The sequence below is a fragment of the Anopheles stephensi genome, chromosome 2 (genome assembly GCF_013141755.1).
Source record: "Anopheles stephensi strain Indian chromosome 2, UCI_ANSTEP_V1.0, whole genome shotgun sequence".
NCBI classification, from domain to species: Eukaryota; Metazoa; Arthropoda; class Insecta; order Diptera; family Culicidae; genus Anopheles; species Anopheles stephensi.
The window spans coordinates 44,889,188-44,906,256 of NC_050202.1; the positions used below are offsets into that span (position 1 = coordinate 44,889,188).

Here is a 17,069-nt window from a genome sequence, read left to right on the forward strand (position 1 = left end):
GAAACTGTAAGCTGCTGCTTCAGGTAGAGTGAGCATGAGATATTGTGCGCCATCAAGAAAACATTGAGGAGTAATAGGATTATTTCTATTGCCGCTTGACGATGATGGTGCTGTGTGGTTCGGCTTTGGGGGGCCATGACTTGACATACCATAGCAGTATATTCGACAGCATGGGCAGTAAAGCAATCACGGGTCACGATCAAAGGGGGAAAGAGCAACGCCCCGGAAAGAGTGGTCCGCTGTGGTGGTGTATTGCTGAGAAGAATTGAGCATTGAGTGAAATAATTTATTCAAATTACCCATAAATTATACTTTATCTACTAGCCAGCGTTTGGGCCGTCGTCATCGTAACTCGTTTCGCTGTGGTTTGGGCCCGCTAGAGGAAGATTTGGCCTTTAAGGATTAAAGGTATCGATCGAGGGGGGGAGTGCTGGTCGTTATTAGAGAACTAGGGAGAAGCGAATCTGTCTTTTTTGTTATGCTCGGCAGGAGTCCAGCTCCACAGCAGAGTCCACGACGGTTGTAAAGTGATCTATCAATCGATCGGGCAGGTTTTCTCGAGGTACGAGACCTGTGGCTTTTGATGGTGCAAAGGTGCAATAAAGCATCTTCGAGTGTAATAACTTTGTCCAGATGCAGCAATATGATGGGCCAAAGCGACCTGTGCTATTCGTGCAGAGCCACGACTCATTTACGACCCTTTAAAGTGAGCACCTTAATAGGCAGATTCTATTCACTTTTGTGCGCAGTGCCGGCCGCTCGCGAAGCTCTTTCGATTCGGAAATCGTTTCCTCATTTAGCTTGCCGGATAGTCGCATCAATTCCTTATTCCCTAAGCTACGAGGGCAATATTTATCTCGCCTGTAAAGTCGGCCGTTCTAAACCGATGACGCCTTTAGCTCGTCTTGCCTAGACGGTCGGTTCCACTCGTTTGGATTGATTGTTTGGAAGGCGAAGGCTTAGTTTTTTATATTCCCTCGTTTAAGATACATCTATCTATCCAGCGATAAAGACTGATCCTCCGTGCGGTACGTTGAAGTAGTCGTAGCAGTCTGGTGGAAGATCCCTAATGCCGTGGGGTGGGTGATTCATATCGGAGCAGAGTTTTATGCCTTTAATTATGTTTACGATGGTTTCCAATGGGCAATCAGGCCAAGAAGAGAAATGCGACAGCAATCGGTACCATCGGCAAGAGTGAGACTTAGGAGGTGTTTTGAGATATTTTATAGCGATCGTTCTAGCGTCAGCCATCGCTGGTTGGTGATGCTTTTGCGTGCCAGCACCAGTTTTGTGTGCCGCTTGAAGGTAATTAAGTTATTGCTTGAAACCCGGTGCTATCATTTTCCCCGTTTCGTTTCCCGACGACGTCTAACGAGCGCCAACGACGAGCGCCGAGAGCTGATGCTGATGTCGTAAATTATGTTTAATTATCAAGCCCGCGAGTTATCAGTGTTTTTAATGGTTTTCGGAAAAGTTTTCGGTACCGGCTGAATTCCGGGCGAAGCGCACGGAATAATATGTAAGGTTTGTCAGAATTAACGGTGGAAAGGTTTTTTGTTGCTTTGCTTTTAACTAGAACAGCACCACCACCACAATCACGGCCCCGGACGACAGCCATCAACACTTGGATCTCTTGCAAGAACCGAGTGTGTCTGTTGAGTAATCTCACGGGAGCACCATATCGGAAGATGCATCGAGAGGAAAGTGTTGTCATCTTTTATGGATGACTACTTTTTTTTCGCTTTGTTTTGCCTTAACCTGCACCTTTCGTGCCGGGAAGGATAGCGGACATTTTCCATCACTCAATGTCACGTCTCCGGGGGTTGAGCCCTGGGATGGAAAGTTGTTCGGATGTTTGACTTCATTTCTAGCGCGTTTTTTTTTGTCGTGCTTCACCCTCCTTTACCTAAGATAATGGAGATCGCAGATAAAGCACGTATATGCGGGGTTTGGTTTTGTCATAAAAAGCAAGAAAAAGGTAAACCAGCCAACCAGCCACTCTTACCACCATCATCGCACTGGGAGAAAGAAGCGGTTTTCCTTCCGCTGAGGCCATCTCGCTTGACAAACCGGGAGAGCTGTGTGCGCTCGTCTGGAGGTGGTGGACGCTGTAAGCTATAAATTTATGGATTTTATAGCAATTTATATTCATTTGACTTACAATTCCGGAAAGAGGCGAACCTTGTCCGGAATGGAATTTATGGTCGTTAGGGATAAGGCTGATGTGTGTGTGTGTGTACCGTGTGCCCGATGATGACTGGGTGAAAAAGGAACAATTTCTACGCCAAGGTTACGCCGTTCGACCTCGCTTTTGAGGTCCACCAGATTCGGGGAAAGGATAACAAACGGCAGAGGCACGCAGCCGTCGCAAAAGGCCGTGCCCCACGCGAATGGTTGTTTGATTGGGAGTGGAGGATGTTGCGCACCCAAATTCGGTGTAATTATGTATGGTTGTTACGTTGAGCGAAGGTTGTAAATTAGGGAAGGAAAGAAAAAGGTAGCGTCTTATTTGTTTCCGATTCGAGCCGGAGGTTTATTGATGAAACGTTACTGGTTGGTTCTGATTTTTCTAGGGTCGCTAGTGAATAAAATAGCGAACGAACCTCGGATATTCGTGGACTGCTAGATTTCATAATTTGAACACAGTATCATCGTGCTGGGGACGGAAATTCAATTTATGTTCATTTCAGTCGATCACAATCACACAATACTCTGTCATACGTACAATTTCAATCGTGTATGCCCTTCGTCGTTGCCATTACCGCGCGCATTCAGGGCTTTATTTAAGAAGTTCGAATGGCGTTGGTCCCGATTGCCTTTTGTGTGCAGTAAAAGCAGACACATTCTGTAGGGTTTCTCCACAGCGGGCAGATATGAAGGTGTTCCTCCGGAGCAGGCGGGATGATAAAATAGCAGTCCACAGTACAAGTGCTTTCATTCACACAACACCACCGTTTCAGCTCCACCGGTTGCTCCGCGAGCAGCTCCATTGTTGATTCGATTAAGAAATGTGTTCAAAAAAGCAAAAAAAGGCTAAAAGAGAAACCAGCGAAGGCTAAAGAACAGCCATCGGCCGGGGCCCCAGTAAGATGAAAAGAAAGTACAAGTTCTTCTGCCGACCGACACCGACGAAGTCTTCCAACGTCTGCTGGGTGCGTTTCAGCAAGCTCTCCCGATCACAATTGATGATGGTATCTGCGGTCGAGGACGCATGGACGCTGACAGGGTCGGTTGATGGTGCCGGCCGGTTCATAATAAAAGCATTTGATAGCTAGCCAGCCAGTAGCAGCCGCCCAGATCGGATGGCGTCCCGACCATATCAGATGGGATGGGAGAAAATTCACAACAGGGTAAGAAAATGTTTTCCAACAATATCGCCGGACGTAGCAAATGGTCGTCGACGAAGAACAGTGGTGCTGCTGCTGGTTGCTGTTCGGATGGTGCTTTGTGCGAGAATAAATGTACTCGGCTGTGAGACAAACAGTAACGTTGTTATTCAACTTTACTGTTTGTCGGACCCGGTCGGTGGGGCCGATGCTTTAAAAAGCACGACGATCGAGCTGATGTTTTACGCGCCGGTGACTTTGAAACCCATTTTAATATCAAATACGCCCCAATGCGTTTGAAGTACCGAGTAAAGCTGTGAGCGTTGTCTAACGCTCTGGAAGGTGACAAAAGGATTCGCTTTCATGGCGCTCGATGGACAAGCTGATGTCAGTGTAAGGTTATGTTGTTGTAAACATGTTGTTTTATTCCTGAGCAGCTGATGACTGGTCAGTACATTGAAGCATTCCATGATGGAAATTGTGGGATTTTTTCGTTGAACTCTATTCATAAAGAGTTCTAGGATTTGAAACTCAGCTATAGTTGAGCTGTAATGACTCACGGCTGATCAGCTGCTCAGTTAGAAGTTTCGACAGAATTTTGAAAGCCAATGCTAAGGATGCACTCAATCAGCTGTGCATTCGTGGAAATATATTTTAATGGACTCTTAATACTGACTGTTCAAATGTCTTTCAACGTATAATCTTGGACAATCCAGATCTCAACACACATCTCTTAGCTCAAGACCTATATGATAACTATAATCCGGTTCTTCGCTCCAAAATTTAGATTCTCTTCTTATGGGAACAGAAAAAACCTCACTAAACTGCAACAATTTCACAAATTATCTTAATTTTATGATCTTGCCAAACTACTGCACAGCCAAAGCAGCCATTTACCTGTGTTTCGCTTTATTGCTCCCATCCTTCGGCACGCAAAAGGTCATCCCAATTTCGAACGATGGAGCAACTAGACTACTACCGTACTGTCGGCAACCACCAGGGTCCTGCCCATGTATCCTGTGAACAACAACCAGCTCGATTGTACCGGGCCCGTCGTTTGTGGCCTCTCCCCACCCAAAGCCACAACCCTTGCTGAGTAGGTAATTTCAAAGCAAAGCAGACATAAAAAAGCAACCATGCTGGGGATGATGGCATGAAATGCTAAACCAGCAGCAAACTCAAAACCTCACCGTAAACCTATCTTTCCCGGGGTGGAGAGATCGCATCCTGGTTCGGTGGATTTTTATTACACTCTTCTTTTCGTCCTCCACTCGGCCACGGCCACAATTTAGACACGTGAGACCGAATGGACGGAGTCAAGTTGCAAAATGCAATTCACGCATGAAGATTGCCAGCACGCACCGTCTGCGTAGCGTTCCGTCTGCTGTCTCAGGGTTCTCATCGTGCCGCGTCCGGCGGCCAACCGCAAGACTGTGTTCTTAAGCAGGCTTTGGCCCATCGGAATCGGACCAATAAAATGGAATATTAAATTATGTTTCATGCTGTCGGCTTCTTCGCCTCCATCTTCTGCTTCAAATCTAGACGGGATGCTCGTGATGGGAACCGGATCGAAGAAGTCTCACAGCTCGAGGGAGGGGACTTTCGCTCGTCAACAACGTTAGGCCGAAAAATTGGCTTCCCGCATTGATCCGCGCACACGCGGTATTATGAGCGAGATTTGATCGATAGTTATCGTGAGGAGTAGCGGGCAAGCATCGTTGAATCACATTATCATTTAGATGTAGCTCGCTCGTGAATCAATCAAGCGCATCGCGCTCTTCTGTGCTGAGTACCGTCCCCAAAAGTGGACCACGAAACAGCCCCAAGGCCTTCGATGAAACCGATTGCCGGCACTGCCTGTACTGACCATCACTGAGCCATAGCTTGGTTGCAAGAATCGTAGATAGTAGGTAGCGAGAAAGAAATGAGGGAGACAGCGAGTGGAGGCAGGTACATTCTTCACATTCCTTCCGTCTTCTTCTCGTGGTTTGTTCGCGAGGTTCGTGCAATTAATCTCATCGTTCGTGAGTCGTTATTTTTGGACCCGGCCGTTTAATTGGAACCCCTACGTTTTGCCGGCACTCGGAAGCGCACCATCGGGGCAGACTAGGGGTTTCGCGAATGATTCATTTCGAAAGCGGTCGGATCTCCCGTTGAGACACGCGCGGGGTTTAATGCACACGCAACCGCAACATTTCCGTGCAAGAGGAAAGAAAAAAAAGGGAAGGTAATTCCTGTGCGCGGAAAGCGATCGGGTGCGTAAGGGTGAATCAGCGGTTTTCTGTTGCGACTATTGCCGAGAGACATGATGTTCAGTAGTGTGGTAGATCGTGTAATTGAAGAACGTGTATTACTTTTTTTGGTGTAAATGTTGGACGCACAATTAGTGTTATTTGGCATGGTCGAATCAAACTCAAGAATAAGTTGATTTGAATAACCATGCAAAGTTTGACCCGTATAAGATTTAACTTTCTATAGAGACTAGTAACTCATTCGTAGAGATTAAAACATGTCAGGGATTTAAAAAAAAATCACTTGCCAATTAATCATATTTCTTATTCTAGATAGAATGCTAGACTTCAACATGGGACTTCAATACTGTTGGAATAAACTGTCTTAGAACTATGATTTAATTAACATTTTCCTGGGGATCGAATCCCATCCGGAAAGTTCCTCCGTAGCGAAAAATGACAACCCAACTACATGGGGTCTAGGAGTCCAGAAAGCCATTTTAAGGCCGCAGGTTGTGACGATGAAGATTCAAAATTGCAGGAGCTTAATCCCAGATCCCAGATCAAATACAACGATTTTTATCAAACTTGAGTTCTAACCATCCTAGACATCTGAACATTGAATTCATATTGGTCATAAAACTGAACTTGGAATCATAGTCTGTAAGTCGATATCGTACAAAAATACCAGTATGATAGATTATTGAGGAACAAATTGAATCTCTGGAAAAGGGAATTGAGGTAAAAAACAGTGTTGAGTTAAGTATGATATGTCATAAGACAAATACGGATCGTTTGTCCTTTGGATCGGATAATTATTTTGCTTAGTGGTCTAGTTGAGTCTTGTAGACCATGAGAGGGTAGATTCTTGAAGTATAAGTCAAAATTAGGTTCAGAGGGTTAAGAGCTCTTACTCGTATAATGTAAACAGCAAAAACAAATTCATATTAGACATACCTTATCACAAATCAATCAATTAATTAATCCTTCAGACAATCTTTCATCATCTGAGAAAAAGATTTGACAGTTTAAAGATCTTACAGCAGCAACTATAGATCTCAATTAGTTATTTAACAAAATCAAATTGCTCTTTCCATCGCTAGCAGAAATCAAATTTTGGATCAAAACCTACATAAGTGACTCACCTGTTTATCCCTAGCCATCTGCGCGCACACTTCCGACCAAACCTCGAGCAAAAACCTAGATCGTTAGCAAAACAAACCGAGCAAAAACCGTTTTGTTTGGCAACTGCAGCTGCCGGGGAAGCAACGCGAATTAAAGATAACACCGGTCAGATAAGCATAATTGGAACGTCCCAATTGGCAGGAACGTGTAGAGTCTGTGATTTGGATTGGGGCCGGCTAACAATGCTTGCTTGTGCGCCTGTCTAAAATTTGTCTAACGAGAATGGGAAGAATTCGCTGCCACTAGCAACCTCCAGATGGAAGTAGTAAGATTTTAATGAGCTTGGTTTCTCTTCTCCTGGCACTAGTTTTTCTTACTGTAGTGTACACAGGTGTGCCGGCCCTTTTTTTTTCCTTCATGCAATCGAGAAAAGTTGGCACACATCGTTACAACACAAAAACTATTGCCTAGTTCTCGCCGTTCCATGTCGAGGAGAGTTTTGTCGAGAGCTATTAGTACTGTTTTATCGGCACTTTTCACCATTTCATAGGGTCTCTACAATTGACAACGGTAGAAAGGTGAGAAAGCCCTACCCTCACTCACCGTTGTGCCGGAGTTTTCCTTAATAGCTTCGTATAATTGTAATTATTTAACCCACTTCAACGACATCCACAACTCGGACGGTGGCGTCGCGTTTAAAGCGTTCCGGTTGAGAGACGCACCAATTCACTGCTGAAACCATAAGTTATGGAATGGATAGAAAATGAGACTTTTAACTGCTGGTGCTGTTGTGCGCTAGCGCTTGTTCATCCCTCACCATCAGTAGTTTCGGTGCGCGAAAAAGCTGCATCAAGTTGCACGGCGAGAACGCAAAGACTTCCAGGCACGAAGTTGGTGCTCATTTTCTGGGTCGTGCTTCAAATTGCTACTTTCCGAGCGAAAGGCAAACCTTCTAAATATTGTTGAAACCCATTTCGGTGTGAAGAGCAAAATCTTACGACCAAGAATTGTAATAAAAACATGCCATCAAGCCATGCTCTCTTTTCTCCTCCTCCTTCCCCACTCGGGAAGATCCCTCTGTCCATGTGGATGTGCACCATTACGAACGTTTATATCGCGTCAATTATGCGCATACATTGGGGAGAACTGGGCGAACTACTAGGCCCCCCCGTCAAACACGCTCTCGTGTGTGTGTGTGTGTGTGCCGTGTGGGTTTGGCAGTTATGCAGGCACTGCTAGGATGTGCTGTCCGTTGTTTGGTGGCTTGCCCTTTTTCCCGTCATTCCCGCTCGCTCGTCGTCGTCGTCCGGTGGTACCCCTATCTGCATCGATTCATCTATTCGTGAGTAGGCCCAATTTTCATGCTTCGTTTGGTACCGGCGTTTGGCTGACTGGCTTCGACAGGCCCGTTTTATGAGGTCGTTTAATGGGCGCCCGGGTGGAGAGCTGTGGCACTGAAGGTGGCAGCGAGTACCCCGAACGAGTAGCGGAGAGCCAGATCGAAGATAAAGGTAGTTTTGCAGGATTTTATTGAGCCGCCCGTTAATGGGGTTTTTTGGCTGGCAGATCGGAGTTGGGAAACCGGAGACGGTTCGGGGAAAATTGTTGTAGCTTAAATTTGCCATCACCAGCATCATCTGTATTCAAATTTTTGCCAAAGTCAATTTTTCGGACGTGTCTGGCGATGGGAAGAGAGGGCGCCCGTGTAAACGAACGTGGCGCATTGCTCCTAATCTGATTGGTGCGTTGGAAGGTGATAGAAAAAGTGAGATAGATACAGCGGGAAAAGCAAGTCGCAGTTCCAAAAAAGACATAGAAAATCTAGCAGGAAAAGCTACTCCAACTAGACCATGTTTTGCTTTTAAACGCGCGAAGCGAAAGTATATTCTAAACCTCCAAATGCTTTCGCTAGCTCTCGTGCATTGAGTGAAAGACGCGAAAGAAAATGTTTACGTCGGCAGCTCTTAAGCAGCCGACAAATGCTTTTTTCCGATTTTCAACGATCCCATTGCCAAACTTCTTCTCCCTCCCCCCAATTTTACCACCCCTCCCCACCCCCCTTTCAAAAAGCACACTTGAAATCGATTTCGAAAATATGGATCTAAAATTGGACAAATTTCAATCACAGCATTCGAGCCACAGCGAAATGATAACGTGCTTCAGTGGAGCTTCTCGAATGTCAGCAAATGGAAGGAAATGAAAAATACACCGACCCGAGACACCACCCCAATAATGCTGTAGCCTTCCTCACTCGCCCACCACCACCCATTTGGATGTTGTGGAATGGGGAGTGAACAAAATCGAGATTATTTTCAAATTTGATTTCCTGCACCATCCCATCCTCGTTCGGAAGTACTTGTCGCGTCGGACGCCCATCAACCCGGCGTCACAACTAAATGCTGTGCGAAGATTTCTGAGCCTGACAGCGGAAAACCCACTGAGTAAGCAGCAGTACCCACAGCGCAATACATTCTGGGAAACGAGCTCGAGAATTTCTTCTTTCTACATGATACGAGCCGAAGACGAATGTTTACACACCGTGCTGTGGACGTAATTCGGAGTCACCCAACGAAAAGGGAATGAAACACAAAATCAAAGAAGCTGTAGGGAGGCTTAAGAGATAGAAGATACCCTGCGGGGAAACAAGCAAAAGACTAAACCGAGAAAAAAGAAAAAACGAAAAGGAAATTAAAACACTGTTTAATTAAATCAAATGGCTTTTAATTTGAAACAAACAATTCTCACTTTTTGACCCTTTTGCTCTCTTGCTCATCCCGCCGGTTCTTGTACGGGACTTGGCCCAGAGTTTGTTGTTTTTTTTTTGGTTTCTTCAACGTCGCCTGCGGTACGATCCGAAGACACGGTAGCTCGTCGCCCTCGGACAGGCGGCACAACGATCGACCAAAGCGAAACCGGCGAGGACAAAGCACACGGAGAGACAAAACTCAAGCTCCTCAGTCGGCGGGATTCGACGACCCACCAAAAGACGTCGGCGCGAAGGTGATGTTTTATTGACGGCGTTTTGGCGTTTATCCTGTGCCGCCGCTCGCTGTCCCGTTCGACCTCGAGATTTAGGAATCTCTTCCGTAAATTACTTCCACCCGTCGTCACCACCTGCTTGGGATGGCGGGTGACTTTCAACTGATGGGATGGTGCTTCTTGGTGATTTGAGTCCGAGTGGTTGGTGGTGCCGGCCTTTGATCTATTGGGCTTGGTGAGCGAGTGAGTGAGCGAGGAGATCAATCGGGTGGCTTTCGGCATAGGGGAAACTACCGGTCACCGGTCCACCCCAATCAACGCGAGCGCCATTGATTAATATCGCAACTTTTGACGATTCTGTCAACTTTTGTTTCTGCTTTTGATGGCGACTGGTGACGGTTTCTGCTTTGTAGTGGTTTGTTAATTTGTTGTCCTGGAGGTTGGCTTCAATGAGAAGTTAGACTAATTATTTGCCTTTGTGAAGTTACACTTTGAGCGAGAGTTGGGAGATGAAAAATATTTTTCTTAATTATGTTTCATTACAATTGTTGAAACAAAACTAAAACAATGCTTTCATAATTAGGGACAATGGAGTTCAGTGGTAGCGACGTTGGTATTGTGAAAATCAATCAATCAGTACGTCAATGCCACTCTCAAGACTATTCAAGAACTTTGAACACTGCCACGTGCGTGTTACAAAATATTATAGGGTTTTCAAGAAAGGGTTAAAGTCCGAACTGCTAAGGGCCTCATAATCATTGGGCGAAAACTTAAAGTTTTCAATCTATCACCAATTTATGGTAAGGCAATCGTTCCTTTAATGGGACGTCGTTTTGAACTCTATTGAAGTTCGCTTACAACCTGGGAAATAAAAGATCCAGCAACTACTTCGGTATTAATTTGAGCATCTCACTTACTTACTTATCAGGTGCTACAACTGCTTCGGGAGTCTCGCATCGGGGTTTGGGTCTGATGCAACAATTCTCGATCGGTCTAGCGCCGTCATCTGCCAAGTTAATCAGCGGACTCATCATCGACATCACGCCTCTTCTGCCCATAAAAACGACCTAAAAATATTTTACGGGCTGGATCGTCCGGTGTCATTCCTGTCCAGCGTCTGGCGAACTAAGAATCACCCAGAGAAAATCCAGACATAATTGTAACGGCTCCTCGATTATGCTTCCACACATACGGAACCAAAAATCCTTCTGAGCATCTTACTCTCGAATGCGGCTGAGAGGTCTTTGTCAGTTTTGGACAAAATCCATGTCTTAGAGGCGTATGTATATAAAGCTCCAGCTTCCCTTATCGACAAATATTTTGAGTGGAGAGCTTCTTCAGGCTGTACTTATGTCATTCATTCATTCAACAGCGACATTAATATCTCCTTCTCGGGACCATACTCAAGTTATTCTTATGAAATATTACAATCTGTGCAGATAGTAAAGATAAAAAAAAAACTGGAACTAATTTAAAAAAAACCCCTAGCAAACTCTGTCGAAAACTTAAAATGAGCATATGATGCAGCAAAAAGTGCCTATCGGAATTAAATAATAATATCTCTTCTTCGATCCGTTTGGGTTCTTCATACATCAAACAGGACGCATCAGTCCATACATTCGATTGCCACCACAGAAAAAAGATCTTCCTCAGCAATGTTCACGTCAGACTCCGGTGAAAAGAAAATGAAAAGATGCAACCCCAAAGAACGACTCTCCGCTCGGTAGCTAAAGTCCGGTAGCAAATTGGGACGGTGTGAATAAAACCGAAAAAGAGAACCCCAGACCGACAAGGGCGAGATCTTTCATGGTTTGCCTCGCCTTTTTTCAGATCTGGTGATCCGAATTCTAGAATCCGGTTTTCTTGCACCCCAAATCCAAACTTACTCATCTCATCCTCGCCTCATGTCCCTATGTCAGTGGGCTAGGTTAGTGTGTTTTCTTCTTCTGGTCTTTCATTGGATCCCTTTTCGTGGGTGTGTGTGTGTGCACCTGTGTGTCCCAACGTCAAACATTCGAACGATATCCCATATGCCAATTATCGATCACTTTGTTCTGTCGGTGTATCTATCGTTCGTCGTTTTGTCTTTGCCTCGCCCAAGAGTCGACGCATATGTTGTGACCCATTAATATCGGCCATCAAGCGAATGTGGCTATTAATGCGTCTACTACAGTTATTGTTATTGTTATTGCGTGTATGATGTCATGTTCGTTTCAGGCGGAACTTAACTCTCCTCATCACCCGCGGGGGGAATTGATGACCAGCTCGATGCTCGCTCGACGTATTGGAAGACGGAGTGGCGGCGCACTACGGTCCATCATATCGCTTAGCGAGCACGCGGTCGTTCGTTCGGGGGGGCGAAATGGCGTCCGGTCTCGCTCAGTCGTCATTTATAATTAAAAACTTAATTTCTTCTTCCAACGCGAACGCACTGCCAGTGCACGGATGGGGCCGATAAAACAGAGACGACCTCCGGTCGGACGGCGAAATTGGAGGGAAAAGTTTTAATTGATAGGCACCACCACCAACATCACGAGCAGCACTGGGGTGGCAGCTGAACGGTGGAAACGTGTACGAAATGCGTGTGCTATTCGTGTTGGCGAAGCAGGAGAAGTTGTGGCCAGTCAGCAGAAATTATCATCATACATTGTTATGAGAGGCAAGACGATATTAGGAAGGGCGATAGCAGGCAGCCTCGTCACACGGCAAGTAAAACTCTGCCCCCTCGAGAGTGAGCGAGAACGCTACTCTGGCACATAAAAATAACAGAATCGAAGAAAAGTTTTGTCCAGTTTTTCTCCCGAAAGTTCGAAGGAGGTTCTCGATAAAGTTTTTCCCCTTCAGCTCCAGAAGGCAGCGTGCCGTGCCGGAGAAACGGGGGAGAACGTTCATAGTGAGAAACCTTCCGGGCCCGTGCCCTGGAGCACTTGGCGCAAAGGTACTTCATTTCTCGATTCATTAGGAATTCCACTTAAATTTTCCAGCTCTAATTATAGTTTGGAAAATTTCCTACCTCTTATTTCTTCGCTTCGTTCTTGGACTTGGGCGCAGCAAGAAATCTCGTAGCGTCGGGGGTTTCTTCTTCGTCAGTTGTACCCGGCCGGAAATGGGATTTGTGGTGTCGAATGAAAGTTTCAGCGTTGCAGCAACATTTTATGTGCTTTGGTGGGTTTTGGGGCGTGTGTTTCGGTCCCGTCTCGAGAACCTCGAGATGGTGGAATTCTGCTGGTGAGGAGTAATTTCAGACCGTACTAATTGGACGCGAGACGACGCAGGAACGCTCAAGGACACGCCGGGTGCCGAAAAACAACCGTGACAGCTGGTTGTGAGGTTAGATTTTTACTGTAAAGTTTTAGGTCACAACCTGCGCGAACCGGTGGAAGAACCGTATCGAGAGGAGGCTTGCTGATGTACGTCTTTTAGCGTCGAGGAAAGTCGAACGTAAGGAAGCGGCTAGATGAAAGACCTCTTGCTGCCGCCCGTCTTTGTGAAGGCTCTCACGTGCACGATAAGGAACAATTTGTTGGTAATTTAAAACCACAAGGCGTGCTTCACACGGCTTGGCCCGCTTGTGGATTCTAGTGAGCAGCAGACAACGTCAAAGTCTCGCTAGCCTAGCTGGTTCACGTGGAGCGACGAAAACACATTCTTGGAAAATCAGACATGATCGCATACACTTAAGCAACGCTCCAACATCTTAGCTGCCGTAGCACTTGTTTGACGTTTGTTCGAATTACGAAATTGATAGAATGGTTTCGTTTACATTCGACACGAAACCAGCTGAGCCAGCAGCGTGTTCAGATTTCGGAAAAGCTACCAAGAAAACCGGGTGCCGTTGGAATGCTCGTGTTTGCCCGCTGGAAATGTGTTGGATTACGTAGTTTTATGTTCGGTTCCATGTTCCCCGTGCATGCGCTCTTGTTAATCTCATTTTCGAAGCATTAAATTCAGCATCCTGAGCATGATTTATTGTCCTCTCAGCTGCCATCCTGGAACTCCCCGCCAATTTCTACCCGTTAACCCTTCTCGGGTTCTGCGTTGTTATACTTTTTTTTAGCCTCTCTCGGTTCGTTTGTTCAACGCCTGCCTAGGGGAAGTCATGAGGACTCTGGAAGTGCGCTCAGTGCAATTACTTTGGCAAAGGACACACGAACGAGGGCGCGATGGCGTTGGCAGGCGAATCAATTTATCAAAACTTTGTAGCTTCTCCACCACCGACACCATCCGACACTGAGAACTCGGGGAACTGCTTCGAAAGTACAGGAAGGCAAGACCAATTGAGAATCCACGGAGAAGCGAAGGTTCGTTCGTGTCACTGCTTAGTATGTGCGTTCACTCTTCTTTTGAGCGTTTGTGCTCGTATTTTCAGATGCCGTTTCTAAGTGCTAAACATCTTTGGTCGATTGTACACGGTTGCGGTTGGTTGGGACAACCGCACACCACCCCTCGAACAGTCCCCGAGTAAACACGTCAAACTGTGTGTGTGTTTTTTGGGGAGGTTGGCAACAACGAAACGCTCACCGGAGGTTACTTCCGATGATTTATTTTGAAGGATTTATGCTTTTACACGCGGTGGCCACACGCTTTTGTTCGATTGGGTCGCCCCTCTACCAAAAACCAAATTCGCCTTCGATCGATCGATTCGAACGACCTACATCGGGGACAACAAACTGAAAATCGAGCACAGAACAGCCTTAAAAAAGGCAGACGATCGATCGTTGTAAATCGATCGGTTACCCTCGCTCCTTTCACATTCATCTTATACTCACGGTTTATTTCCTTTTCTCTTTCACTTACATCACCCCGACCGTACTGCAAACCCCACTCTGGTGGGCTTAAGTTTTCCTTGGTTGAGAATTGGCCTCGGTGTACGCGGTAAGCAAAAGTGTGTGAAGCATGAATCTTGAAGCTGGAGAAGAAAATCTTCAACAAGCTTCTTCTTCTGGGGATCTCCTCTCCCCGCCCGGACTTTGTCGATTCGTCTTCGTTCTTTCTGGGGGAGATTCCGCGTTCGCTGGGATGGTTCTTTCCAACTCCTGCCACCAAACAGGGCGCACAGGCGGAAGAGAAACAATAAAAGTCGATCGTAAAAGTCGTCTATAAAATATTTTCCTTACGCTGCCGAACGTGAGGAAAACTTTGTGGTTCGCTTCGGTGGTAACTTTACCCACCGACGGGATGTGGGAGGGTTTCTTTTATTTTGTATCACGGCGTCCAACGTGGACAGGGGAAGGCATCGTGAGCGGTGCAACAATGGTTTGTGCAGCTTCGAAAACCCGTGCCACAGAAACGGTTGCGATAAATTATCCAATGGGGTTTTGCTCTGCCCTACAGAAGAACTACCGATAGCGAGAGTAGTGCGTCTGGTTTCTAGCGCCGCCATGGGGCAAGCTAAATTGCCTGCACACACATCCGCATCCTCATCCTTGGACCACACCTTTGGTTGTGGGTCCAGTGCGCAGCGGACAATACACGAAATGGTCATTAGAAGGGTTCGCCATTCGCTTGGTTCTATTCGCCTGGGCAACGATATTAAAAACTTTAATGCGCTGCGTACGCGACCATGAAGTTGCAATCTTGCGCATTTGCAATATGGTCACGGTTCTGGGTGGTTCCTTCGGGTGGTTTCGGGAGCACACTTACCTCCATTTGGCAAGCAAGAAAATGTAATGTGAGATTTCTGTGCAAGGTGTAGGAAGTATTTGCAATGTAACCTTCATTAATTACAAAGCTCATTTATCAAATGCACCGGGTGCAGGTGGACTTATGGACTTCGTTCTGTGGAGTTTGTTTTACGGAACTGTTCTTCCTCTACAGCGGGCAACTTTTGGTTGTAGTGGGCTTCAGGTTACTTTGCTGTTCATAAAAGGTTCTTGCATTGCATCTTGACATACATAAAAATGTTTATTTACTGCGGTGGTAGTATTTGAGGTATTAAAGCTACGGACCAACAAAAATTTTCCGTAAGTTTTCAATGTTTAAAAGATTAATGTATTTAAACTTTTTAAACTAGGTGGCAGCGGTTTCTAGGCCTCATGTTCCACGTACGCAGGACAAACTACCCAGCTATGGGTATTAACTAGTCATAGATGTTCAAAATGGCAGGAAAAGACCTTTTGAGGTTCTTCTTGTTCTTCCTTGGCACTTCATCCACGAAAGGTCTCGGCCTGCTATTTCTAGCTTTCTGTGACTTAACTTTACCCGTAGTAAAGTAATCAGCTCTACGTTCAGGTTCTAGTGTCGACGAATAAGAAGATTGACATTAAGTTCTCACAGAGTAGCTACCTTATCAGCATTAATCTGGGACTTGGTAACCGCTTAGAAAATTATCAGGAATAATGAACCCTGAGGATCGAGCCAAGCAATACGCTTCGCTGATATTTTATTTCAAGCTTAAAACGACTCTTTATGGTGTTCTCGCTAAATTATGTTAAAGATCTTCAAATATCAGGATTTTTCAATTACTATTTTATATCATTACGATATTTATAAGTGGATTATTTCTCGATCCATTTTGGCTTAGTGTCAATCAATCGATTACCTTCTTTAAACATCTGAACAACTCATCGTATTTTTGGGACTTTTTCCTAACAATTGATATAATAAATGGCATCTCTTTTCCTTGGCTTAACGACCCTGCAGGATCTTGCTACCCATTTATAGATGGTCATGGAATACGGGAGAATGCTCTGAATGTGATTTGAAATCTGGCCCTACCTAGAAAAAGACTTACGTCACTTTCTCTAAGCCACTGGATCACCCTAGCGAAAGACAATAACACAATGCTGTTTTTCGTGATTTGGGAGTATTATTTTTTAGTCTAATTTGTTTGTAAGCCATCGCTGTTTGGTGGTCTTAAATTGCCTATCGTGTGTTATGGCAATGTTCGTTACGATGCTGTCGTGACAGTAGACAATGAGGTAAAAACCCAAGCATGTCAACTAGCTTTTGTACTGCAGTTGTTATTGCTAGCTATAGTACACTGGGTTGGACTTTTCGAAAACCATAATAAGTCCAAATTAAAAAGCTTATTGAAAACGCCCTTGCTTTTCTTTTTCTGATTAAAATTTTACAGTACATCGTGAAAACTAAACTGGAACAGCTGGGAACTGGGAAGCTATGCGAGAAAGCTTTTTTTGAATTCCGCGTAAGGGATTGAAAAACTATTATTTTTAAATTGTACATGTTTTTTAATCCCTCTTTCGAAAAGTGCACCCTTTTTAAAAAAAAACTTTTTCACAGAAAACCCCTCACCAAAGCACGTGTTGATCGGTTACACGACCCTCATCGGAAAGCCACGATTCGGTACGCACATTGCACCTCGAGGATAAGATGACAGGCGCAAACAAAGTAACTAATTATTAAGCCAAACAAACTACACACAATCCGACTGCCCGCACGCTTCACA

The 17,069-nt window shown here is 45.3% G+C and overlaps 1 protein-coding gene across 6 annotated transcripts in view; it reads left to right on the forward strand.

Moving 5' to 3' along the window:
• The window catches only part of LOC118506872 (mpv17-like protein), a 149,639-nt gene that overhangs the window by 50,924 nt on the left and 81,646 nt on the right, over positions 1-17,069 (forward strand). The gene's annotated exons all lie outside the window — the stretch shown is intronic.